Raw genomic sequence first — 12,621 nt, 5'->3', positions numbered from 1 at the left:
TTTTCGACGAATATACATCAGTGATTGTAAAGGGTTTGATCAACTCTAGGAAGGGTTGCCCTAAGATGACATTGGTAACAATATCTTTGACAAGGATATAGACTTGTCTTCGATTGATTTGGTTATTGCAAATGTGAACATGTGACAAGTTGAAATTGACACCGAGACTTCGTCCATTGGATCCAGAGAGTCAGTGGTTTTTTTCGTAATATTGGATTGGAATGAGGCATTTTTTGATGCAATTCAAGGCTGCACCAGTGTCAACTAAAGCTATTGTTGTAATTTTGAAAGACTGGTTAATTACTAAATTGATTCAAGTATGCCATTGCTGGTAATGTATTTGGTTGATTAATTGAGTAAATCCTGGATTATTTGTGAAGGGATCAGTAAATTCTTCTGATGAACTATCTTTTATATTGGGGAGTTGCTTTTTAAGTAGGATTAACTCTTGTTTAATTTGTTTGATTTCTCTTTAAGATAAGAGGTCGTTGTTTCTACTATTTGGATTTTTAAATCTTGGGTTGATTGTTGTGGAGGTCTAAACATAGAAGGTTTAAACCTGTTGTAAATATTTTTGATATCATAATTGGCTTGTTTTGTGGGAATTGATTTGGGAACTAAAGATGTTTTAGCTTGTTTAGGGTATCGTTTTTAAGTTCTAGGTTTGTTACTTGATCAACAAAATCAAGAAAGAAACTAGGAATAGTTTCATTTCGGATCATGTTGATACTATTGTTCAAACATTCACATAATCCTGAATTTCTACAAGGAAATGTGAATTGGACTACCGTCATCAGAGAGACTGCTTAATTCTGTATTTATATTGTTAATTTTGTGTTTTGAATCAGATGAACTATCTGTTTCAGCAAATAACTGGAGAACGGTACGCATTTCTGGTTTGTTCATTGTATATGACAAGATTGATCTTTTGGGCTACTCGATAGTATTTTGCCAAGTGTTCGAATTTGTTGCGTTTGAAACATCTGCCTTTGAATGAGCGATTCAGATTATTGTTAGGTTTTTTAGATTGTTTCTCTTTGGTGGGTATTTTATTTTATTATAAATATTTTTCTTGTTGTATTTATGGGATGCGTAGTAGGCTTCAAAGACTTGTACCTATCTTTGTATTTGTCTTTGTACCTACTGGATGTTTTATGGTAATGTTTTTTAGATTTTATCGGAGCAAATCCAAATTGTCCACAAAATCCACCTAATTCTTTTTTATAGGCTTTGGATTTTTGTGAATTTGTTTTTGTAATCTCATATCTACACACAAAGCAAGGGCTACCTCATGTATTAGGCTTATGATATTATTGTATGTTATATTGTTATAAGGGATTTCTCCATTGTCGTCTTTTCCTAATCTTTGTTTTAATTTCTTAGAAAACATTGTTAGTAATCTTGTCATAAATTTCTCTTTCCAGAATGATGAATTTGCATAATCTCTGGTTAGGACTTTAAACATGAAAGTATCTTTATACCATTTGAATTGGTGAAGTCTTTTACATTTTAAATTTGATAATTGTTCAAAAGACATATCTCTTAACTTGGAAGGGTCTCTTATGAAATGAATGATGATGGTGTAAATTAAGGTACTTACAACATCAAGAATTGTTTCATTATTTTCTAAGATTGGTTTGCCATTTTCACCTAATTGAATGGCATTCAAAATGTTCAAATATTGATCAAGGGTGAGGATGTGATCCCACCACCCTTTTAATTGACCAGTAAACCCTGTTACAAGAGGCATGGCTACAAAGTGGTCATTTATTTCACGTACCTGATAATCATAGGCTACCATTGTCATTTCTTGGAGTTAATTGTTGATTTGGTAATTGATTAAACCATCTATATTCCTTCATAGATGACTCCAGATTGGTATTGGGCCTGGATTTTACCTTGTTGTGCAATAAAAAAAGTCAGGGTAAAAAAGCCTGCGGTAACAATGGGCTAGTTGATGGGTATTGTTTTCATTAAATTTGATTTCTCGAACTAACTCAATTGAGTCAGACGAGTCAGATTCAGAATCATAATTATCCCAAATTGTTTCAATTCGGTGAGTACTGGATGAAGATGCTTGAGCAACCTTTGCTGGAGTATTAGAAATGATAAGATTGTTTAATCTAGACTCAATTCCACTAAGCGTTTCAAATTGCTTAATTTTTTTTTTTTTTGTCTGAGCTTTAGGGATTTGGTAATGGTTTAAACAAAGGGGTATTAAAAGATGGTTTTTGTTCAGTGACAGACTTAGTAGTTTCTTTTTTTTGGACTAAGTTTTCAACTCTAATAAGTTGTTCACTAATTGTTTGAAGATTTGTATTGCAAAATTTAATTGTTCAATAGTTTTAAGGCTTCCTCTTTAAGTCCTTCGTCTTAAAAGGAACAACTAAAACTTCTTTCGATTGTTAATTTAATTCGTTCCATAGAGGGATAAATTGAATCCTTATTCATTTTAGGGAAACCATCAAAACTGTTGAAAAAACAATTAGATTCATCCAACCATGTTGTTTCATTATTTTCTAAGATTGGTTTGCTCATCTACATCCAAACATGCTGTTATATCTGGCAAATTAGAAACACATACAGGACATACGAACTTTGCTTCCCTCAAACTTGTCTCGGCTATTTATGACCATGCATATTCAGCAGCAAAGGAGTTAGGTATTTTATTTTTTGGATCTGAGGTTCATTAGGTTCAGCTCATATGCAACTTGATTATATATTCAACCTGTTTTGCTGTAAACAATCTTAACCCTTGAGCTTCCTATTGAAGTAATTTTATCATCTATTGATTTCTGACAATGTTCTATGAAGAGACTAAAGACTTTAATATAATTAATATACCATCCGCTAAGGTCAAAACTACGACCTTCCCATTGAAAAGTATGAATCTTACCACTCTAACAATCCTGAATTGGCAAAGAAATTAAAATTATTCATAAGATTCTAGATCTGATTCAACACAACCTGTTGAGCTCCTAAATGTATTATTGAACCAACTTGGGAAAATTATGTGATTAGCTACTTTTAGGTTTCCTTTTACAAAAGTAATCACTCAATGTTTCACTTAACAAAACTAACTAAAACTGAGTTTAGGTTTGCAAAATTAACAAAAATAGTGAATTTTCACCCTTTTGGACATTTTTAACCCCTAAAACTAACCACATTGAAGAAAAAAATTATTATTTTGTCCAAAAGGAAAATTCACTAATTTTTCATTGTCCTTTGGAAAATTTCACTTCCATATTTGTATGGTCAATTTGAAGGGTAAAAATGTTCAAAGAGATTGAAATTCACTATTTTGATTAGTTTTGTAAACGCACACTTGAAACATTGAGTTGTTACTTTTGTAAAAGAAAACTTAATAGTAGATAATAAAGTAATTTTTCCAACCAACGTTGATTTTGACAGCAATCGAATGGGTAGAAGGACATAATTTTTTTGTCCCGTACATAAAAGCAAGGTTATTGGCCTACAGATAGGAGCAGCTGCTACCATAACCACTTTTACCTTTTGAATGTGGCGTTGTTTTTTGGATTCTAATAATGCTCTAATCCAACAATATCTCGCCGGTGAATGTGGTTTCTGATTTTTTGAAACGAAAACTTTACTTACTGATACCAGTTAAACCATGGCCATTAAACTCTTTTACCCTTTTGTATTCTGTAGCAAATTGTATCCGTAGAACTACAAGGGAATCATGTGGCAAGTTGGGGATAGAAATCTGATTAATCCATGGACTGAAAACTAGATTTTAAATACAGCTACAGACTTAGGATGTTATCCTTATGCTACTCTTCCCCCAACAAAAGTGGCTCACTTCATTAACCCACGCAATCACTCTTGGAATAGAAATACTTTGCAGCAGTGGTGGCCACTAGATCTAATAAAAAAGATAATTGCTATTCCCATTTCAGTTTCAGCAAAGAATGATCGATTGATTTGGTACTGGACCACATCCGGAACATTCTCAATTAGATCAGCCTATAGGTTGGCCATAAGTAACTCATCTTGCTCTTCAACACCACCTAACATTTGGAAAAGATTATGGAAAGTGCCTCTACATCTAAGAGTCCGTCATTTTCTATGGAAGGTCCTTTATCAAAAGCTGCCTATTGCCTCATTATTAATTCAACGAGGATGTGACTGTTCCACTAGCTGCCTACACTGTGGAGAGGAGCAATCAACACCTGACCATATCTTCGTTCAGGCCCTCTTGGCCCATACAGTTTGGGATGCTTTACACTTCCCCTTAATGAACATTCAAGGGACCTTGATGGAGAAAGTGATACAATTAGTGAATCAATGGCATGAAGGGACGGCTACTGAGATAGTGATTGCAAATTTAACAGCATTATGGTTAATGTGGAAAGCCTATACCAGTCAATATGATTCAACTGAGAGACTCTCTCCTCCACAGGTGAAATTTCAGATTTGGAAAGGCCTTCATTTCTATATCCAGAATCCCAAGAAAGTGCAGAGTCATAACTCTAGCAACCATATTAAATGGGTGGCTCCAACTCCTTCCCACATTAAATTGAATGTTGATGGATCCCTTTTTAAAGACAGAAGGGTTGCTGGCTATGGAGGAATTGCAAGAGATCATCGGGGACATATGCTCTTCTGCTTTGGTCGGGGAATTGAAGCTCTGGACATCCTTACTGTTGAAGCTTTGGCACTCAGACAAGCTATATTGTGGGCTATTGACTTTAAATTGCCTAAGATTGAAGTAGAGTCTGACAACCAAACTCTCATTAGTATCTTGAAAAATAATCAAGATGAAGCTCTCTAGAAGGTCTTCCCAATTATAGCAGATATCTTATATCTCTCGGCCTCATTCGAGTCTATATCCTTCAGGCATGTTCTTCGTGAGGCTAACATGGTGGCAGATGCTCTAGCTAAGGAAAGTGCTCTCTCCCAAGATGCCTTTCTCACTATCACTTCCCCACCCCCACATCTTTGCTGGTTTCTTTTGTTTGATTTAGTAGGTTTAGGTTGTAAGAGAGGTTTCACCTTATAATAAATAAATTTCTTACTTACAAAAAAAAAAAAAAAATCCGCTCCTGTTTTTGCTATGATCTTACTACTGTATATACGCTAGAACTTTATCTAAGTTGTAATAAGGACCTTTATTCAGTTTATCAAAAGAAGAAAAAAAATGCGAATAAGTTAACGCTGGACAACCCTACAAATTAATTGTTTCTAGACATCATCTCGATCCCAAATGACTGACACATTTCATGGAAATTCTTAGGGGTGTCAATGGTTTGGGTTGGGCCAGTTTCGGGCCGGGCCTAACGGTTTCGGGCCGGTTTCAGGCTGGTGCGGTTTGGGTTCGGGCTGACCAACGGTTTAGAATTGGGTTTACTAACGGTTTGGGTTTGGGTTTCTTAGTGGTATGTTTTGATTACCTTGTTGATATGTAAAATTTATCAAGGTATGTGAACACATATAAGCATTAAGTTATCTTCAAGTCTTTTGTGTTGGGTGTTCAAAACTAAAAACTTATTTTCTACAAATAAATAAAACTTATAGAACTAATATACAAAAGAAAGCTGACATCTTGATGAATTTTAGTGGGTTGTCTCTGCTTATTTTCCTCCCCCTTCTTGATACTTGTAAAAATGGATCAAAATAAAGCATTAAAAGATTTTCAAATGATAATACACTTGCTATATATTTTCTAAGCCCATCTTCCAAATGGCGAAAGCTTTGACAAGCTTGTTGTTTGCATATTCCAAAGCAAAAAAATGGATACTTAGGGGTTTTATTGTCTTTTACATTTAAATTATTTTATTTTATTTTATTTCTTTATAACGGGTTTAACGGGTTGGTTCGAGTTCGGGCTAGCGGGCCACACACGGGCTGGCCCGCGCCCAACCCGAATCATTGCGGGCTGAGGTTGTTCAGCCCAAACACAGCCCATTAAGCTTCGGTCCGGGCCGGTTTGGGCTATAGCGGGCCGGTTCGGTCCGGTTTTAAAGGTTCGGGTTAGGTTTTGACACCCCTAGAAATTCTGAATTTGCTAACATAAAAAGGAGCAAGATTTTGTTTGATTTCATATTTACTTTTTTAGGTTCAATCACATGGGTCAGTTCTACAACTCCACAAGGCAAACGGACCAAAACGGATGACCAGATATTCCAATCACTCTGAATTATTATTTTTTTGGCCTAAATATAAAAGGTTTTTTCATTACCTGAATGAACAAAGGCCTAAAGGCCTATGAACAAGTAAAAAATATCAACCTAAACAAACAAACAAACAAACACTCGATGCATCAAGATCTCAGCAACAAGAGAACAATAAGCTCTTCACAAGAAAGTTTACAAAGCCAGTTCCATCTCTTGGAATAAGGTAAAAATTAATCCCAATAAAAATAGGAGATATACTCAATATTATGTACAAAACACAAACATAATCAGTCTAAAAAAGATGAAAGATCCTATAAGACAAGAACCGTCGAAAGACTATCAGCATGTAATTACAAATAAGAAATCTCAAGAGAGGAGGCAAGAAAAAGACCTTCTCGAATAGCTTGGAGCTCCACTAGAGTCGTTAAACTGCTAATCCCATGTCTACATGGAGCTGCTAAGAAAATCCCATTGAATGCCAAAAAATAGAACCACTCTAAATTTATTAATTAGTGAAATTAAAATTCTGACCTTTCTTATCATTAAAATTAATTTTGTTAGTTTAGTAATATTTTTTGTTTAATTCTTAGATTATGTTATCAATTAAATTATTAATAAGTTGGATAATAACATAAGGGGCATACAATGAGTGAAGGATTTGCAACTCTTCTTTTAAAATGGGAAAGCATACACGACTATCCAAGCCAAGTGGATGGGTGGGATTTATTACGCTTTTTCAATTGTATGTGAGAACCATGATTACAAGGTGATTTTGATTTTCCTATCCCCACAGGTTAAGGAAAGGTACTTCCCCTTTCCTTTTGAGCGTGTTGTAGACGAGGAGGGATTTGAATTCTCAACACCACAGTTCGTAGTCACGTGCTCAAATCTTGTGAGCTATTGGCCTCACCTTGTCTCCATTGGATCTATTCTAGAGAGTGTCCTCATAAAAAAAAAATAATAAATAAAAAAAATATAAATAAATAATAAAAAAAAACATTTCCGCTTCTCAGTCATTTTGGCTATGTTTGTTTGCAAAGGTGGAGTAGGAAAAAAAATGTGGATCCCATGTGTAGTGGAGTGAGGGAGAAGGAAATGAAAGGAAATGAAAGGAAAGGAAAGAAAAGGAATTTTTTTAGAGGTGGTGGTTTGTTTTTTCCCCCCCCCCCAATTGGGTTTAAGGGTTGGGGTGGGGGGGGGGTGGCCCCCCCCCCCCCCCCCCCCCCCCCCTTTGGGGGGGGGTTTTTTTTCCCCCCCCCCCCCCCCCCCCCCACGCACGGGGGGGGCTTTGGGGGGGGGGGGGGGGGGGTGGGGGGGGGGTTTTTTTGGGTTTTGGTTTTTTTTTTTTTTTTTTTATTGATATTAGGGGGGGGGGGGGTTTGGTGTTGGTTTTTCCCCCCCTTTGTGGGGGGGGGGGGGGGGGGGGGGGGGCCCCCCCCCCCCCCCCCCAATTTTTGGGGGGGTAGGGGGGTTTTTTTTTTTTTTCCCCCCCCCCCCCCCCAAAACACCCCGGAGGGGGGGGTGACTTTTTTTAGAGAGGATGGGTTTGGTGGGGGGGTGGGGGGGGGGGGTTTTTTTTTTTTTGGTTTTTTTTTGTGGGTGTTTTTTTTTTTTTTTTTTTATTTGATAAATAATGTTTGCGTATAGAACTTCTTCGAGAGTCGGATATTGAGATGACCACCTTAAGAGCTCTCCAACCAAGTTGGAATAACTGAGATGCCTGCACACACAAAGAAAGCAAGAACGGTCCGGCCTAGTTTTGGCCGGGGAACCGCCTCCGACGCTCAAATCAGCCTAAGTAACAATAATGGTTCTTGAGAGAGTTCTCAAGAACGTAATGAGTAAGTACTCAGATGAAAGTTCTCGTTACCTTTCTCCATGTAGGAGGTAGGTTTATATAGAAGTTACCTGGAGGCGGCGATTCCTTAGATTCCGGATCGATAGTTGAGGAGTGAGTGGGATAGTGGAATAACGGCTCCTTCTTTGTCGCACCTGATATCGCCGTTATGATGACTCACCTCCCCAATTCTCGGAATAGATATGTTGAGTGTTTATGAGTAACTAACTCTTCTTGACTTAGTCAAGAGAGTCTTCTGAGAAATGCTAGAGTTGGATATTTTTCCCAAGTGTGGCACTTCTCCAACGAAGAAATGAATCTGCCAATATGGAGGTGTTTCTCCCGAATGAGGCCCTCGGGACCTTCTTTAGGGAAGAAGTGAGCCATCTCATATGGGAGGTGTTTCTCCCGAATGAGGCCCTCGGGACCTTCTTCAAGGAAGAAACCAGATGACAAAAAGAGATGTATTTGTCCCGAGTGAGGCACTCGGGACCCTTTATGAGGGAAGAGGAGCATTAACCCGAGGGGGGTGCATCTCTCCCAAGGGGGTGCCTCTCTCCCGAGGGGGTGCCTCTCCCGAGGGGGTGCCTCTCCCGAGGGGGGGTGCCTCTCTCCCGAGGGGGGTGCCTCTCTCCCGAAGGGGGGTGCCTCTCTCCCGAGGGGGGAGGACCGGGACTATATTTCCCCACAACAGAGCCCCCCATTCCGTGCGATTGACTTCTCGAACGTATGGAATGTTACTCCCAGGCTTCTTAGAAAATTTTCTTTCTTCTTGGAGAAACTTTTAAGACGTCGTCTTGAATGAGAGCCATTATTTCTCCAAGGCCTTAGGAATTCCCAACCGTCGTACTAATTCACATTTATTGCTGCTCCTGATATACGAATGGTCGTGTTATCTCGGCCGTTGATCTATTCGATCAAGGGCCGTCTGATTGAGATCTTGAGTCCCTTAATCTTGACCGTTGTGTCTGTTCATTGCTGGTCGTTGGATCGCGACCTTTCATGTGCCAGATCTCAACCGTCGCTTTGCTTGATTCACAGCCGTTGGATGTGTCTCTTCATCTTCCTACTCCTCACTATAAATAGAGGTTCAAACCTCATTTTCAATTTTTTGCTTGCAAACTCCCTTTGAAGTCCCCTGACTGCGTTGCTTGCTTTCTCCAACTCGCTTTCTCCAACTCGCTATTCCAATCTTCAAACCAGTAAGTTTCTCTAACTTTTCTTCATTTCTTTCCTTTGTCATTTCCTTATTATGGATAACTTAAGAAAAGGCAAGGAAATAGCCCGAGCCCCTTCCCGACTGGAGGTCCCGACTGCCACGATCTCCAGTCCCGAGACATCTTCCCGAACCCAATCCACGCATTATTCTAGTGAAGATGCTTTCTCTGGCTCTTCTGACTCTCGTATTGTGAGAGCGACTGCTGACTTAGCTAGGGACGACCCTCTTGACCAAGAACCTCTTTGCTCCGACTTAGGAACGGACTTAGTCAACCTTGGTCTTTCTATGGATTCTTCGGATGAACGGGAAGTTGATAGTATTAATCAATCTCCTAGTAAATTCCGAGTGAGTCAGAGACATTATTCGCCTCGCCCACCCCTTTCTCGTCCTCAAGATTGCCACAATCGCTGGCCTGCTTTTATTTTCTCCGAATTGCTTTCCGACGAAGCAATTCTCGAAGAAAGGAACAAACCCAAGACGCCCTCTCATATTGACTATAACCTCAAGTCTTCGGGTCCCGAGTTCTATCCTGGAGATCTCAGCCCCAAATATCTCCAACGTCTAAGGGATTTCTCGAAATTCCAAAAGACTATCTCTTTCAGCTCCCGTCTTCTTCTAGTCGGGTTGGAGAGCCCCCGAACGGGGCCTTCTCCCTTTACTACGATGCCTTCTTAGGAGGTCTTCGCTTTCCCGTTCAGAAAATTTTTGAAGACCTTCTCGTCCATTACGGAATTTCTCCCTCCAACCTTATTCCGAATAGTTGGAGAAGTGTTTCTTGCTTTGTTGGTTTTTGTCATAATGTGGGAGTCGAACCAACATTCCCCCTTCTTCATCGTTTCTTTGAAGTTAAGGGTCAATCAAAAGGGGGTTGGCTCTCTCTTCTTCGTCGGGCAACCGACGCAGTGGAATGGTCAGGCAACATCATTTTGCCGAAGTCTATGCCTACCTCCACCAAAGGGTGGAGACATCACTTTTTCTTTTGTCAGCCCCCAGCTCCGCCGCCATTCCCAACTTCTTTTGTGAAGAAATCCAATTCTGATCTTAAAAGACTCAACAATCCCATTGAATTATCCGCTGCCGAAGAAGCGGCTTTAGAAAAGATCATCCAAGTCGGCGGAGATTCAGCCGCAGTTCACGGATATTTACCTGAGTATCCGGCTGCTCTTCAGTTGTGGGGCTTTTCTCCGGGTGAGCCCCTTCTTCATTGACATTCTCCAATTTTGTATATTTTTCTTATCTTTGCACTTTCTGACTTTCTTCGTTTGTTGTTGCAGTGTCTAGCAAATTGGACATCGACGCTCTTCGGGCATTGACAACCGGGAATGTCAAAGAGGCTTTCGCCCGAAAGCCAGCAAAGAAAGGTGGTGCTTCGGACACAGGTCCCGTTGTCCAAGCTCTCGGCGCTCCGGGGTCGTCCAAGCCTTCGGGCAAGAAGACCGCAAGGAAGAGCGTCTCCTTGGGAGGGGGGCCTCCCGAGATAGGTATTCCCCAGGCCTCTCCCTCAAGCCGCTCGGGAAGGCCCTTGAAGAGGGCTCGGGAGAGCGAGAAGGCTGCTGAGGAGGACTCTCCAAAGTCCCCTGTCTTCGTTCCCGGCTGGGATCTGACTTCTTCGGACACCGTGCTGGGGGACTCCGATACTGCCAGATCTTGGCTTCTTGAAGGGATGATCCCTTCGGACCGAAAGTATCTGAAGGATCTTTCGGACGACAAATTCTATGCCAACGCCTACAGGTAATTCTCCATCCTTAGTCCCTCATAGTTCTCCAAGTGATTTCTTTAACGTGGTATTCCGTATTTTCTCTAGGTTCTTCTCTGGAGGGGCGCATTACATGGGCGAGTGCCTCATTCGTTCCGAGCACTTGAGAGATCAGCTTCGAGAGCTGAAGGAAGATCAGGAACGCACCGCCGCAGACCTTTCTGAGTCTATTAAGACTGTCAGGTCATTGAAGAAACGTGACGAAGAAAGGGGCTTGAAGCTGAAGGAGATATCTCAAAGCAAGGCGGCTCTCCAGGGGGAACTCTCCGAGGCCAAGGAAAATTTGGAAGAGGCCCTTCAAGAAATGGAGAAGTTAAGGCGTGAGAAAGCTGAGATGGAGTCCATTGCCGGCAACTTCCCGTCGGTGCCGATGAGGTGCCCGAGGTGGTCCGGAGAAGAGATCATCACTTCTTACCTCGGCACTTCTCGGTTCAAGAATCTCCAGGTGGCTCTCTCTCGCTTCTACCTACCGCCTCGGGCTTAATGATGCTTTCACTGCTGTTCTCCGACGGGTCGATATTCCTAACCCGAAGGAATTAGGCGGAATGCTAGACGGTAGAGTTTATGAGACTCTTCAAAGAGCCGTACCCGAAGGGGTTAACTGCCAAGAACCCTTCAGCCCGCCCGACCCTTTTCTTTATGTTGATGATGATCAAGCGGGGGGCTCTGGAGAGAGTCTTGAGAAGGAAGCTCCCGGTGGCGACGGGCTTGGTGAAGACAATCCTCCCGAGCTTGAGAATTCTCCTGAGAAGTGAAAGACTTCAACCTTTTCTTCCTTCCGTTTTCTGAGAAACGTTTGGAATTTTATAAACAATGTTTGAATTTTGCGCAACTTTGCGCTTTCTCTGTAATATTTGTCGTTTGAATTTTGCGCAACTTTGCGCTTTCTCTGTACTATTGGTCCCTTTGGCCAAATGTTTTGAATAGTTGCGCAACTTGTTGTTTTTTTCAAACTGAGGCATTAAGCTTCTCTGTTGACTGGTCTCGTGTGTCTTCTCCCTTAGCGTAATGCCTTAGGGGTTGATGATATTTTGATTTCTCTCAAGCCTTTATTACAAATGGTCCCGAATATGGTCCCGAATGAAGGACTTGGGGAGAAATGTATCTCATGGATAAAATTCCATCTCATGAGGGTCTCACTTGGATTTTCATGAGAAGTGGGGGAAACTCCCGAGTGGCTACCCGAGTGAGGTCCCGAGTGTAACGCCTTCGAACTCTCTTAGGTTCTTCTTTGATTTGAAGAGCGCTCCTGGGTTCTTAAGCTTGTTAAGAACTCTCCTGGGCTCTTCTTAAGAACGCTCTTGGGTTCTTGAACTTGTCAAGAACTCTCTTGGGTTCTTCGTTGATTTGAAGAGCGCTCTTGGGTTCTTAAGCTTGTTAAGAACTCTCCCGGGCTCTTCTTAAGAACGCTCTTGGGTTCTTGAACTTGTCAAGAACTCTCTTGGGTTCTTCGTTGATTTGAAGAGCGCTCTTGGGTTCTTAAGCTTGTTAAGAACTCTCCTGGGCTCTTCTTAAGAACGCTCTTGGGTTCTTGAACTTGTCAAGAACTCTCTTGGGTTCTTCGTTGATTTGAAGAGCGCTCTTGGGTTCTTAAGCTTGTTAAGAACTCTCCTGGGCTCTTCTTAAGAACGCTCTTGGGTTCTTGAACTTGTCAAGAACTCTCTTGGGTTCTTCG

This window comes from Hakea prostrata, chromosome 1, assembly GCF_041222555.1.
Source record: "Hakea prostrata isolate BN-2017 chromosome 1, UWA_Hpros_2, whole genome shotgun sequence".
NCBI lineage: Eukaryota > Viridiplantae > Streptophyta > Magnoliopsida > Proteales > Proteaceae > Hakea > Hakea prostrata.
Note: the sequence above shows the minus strand (reverse complement) of the source record.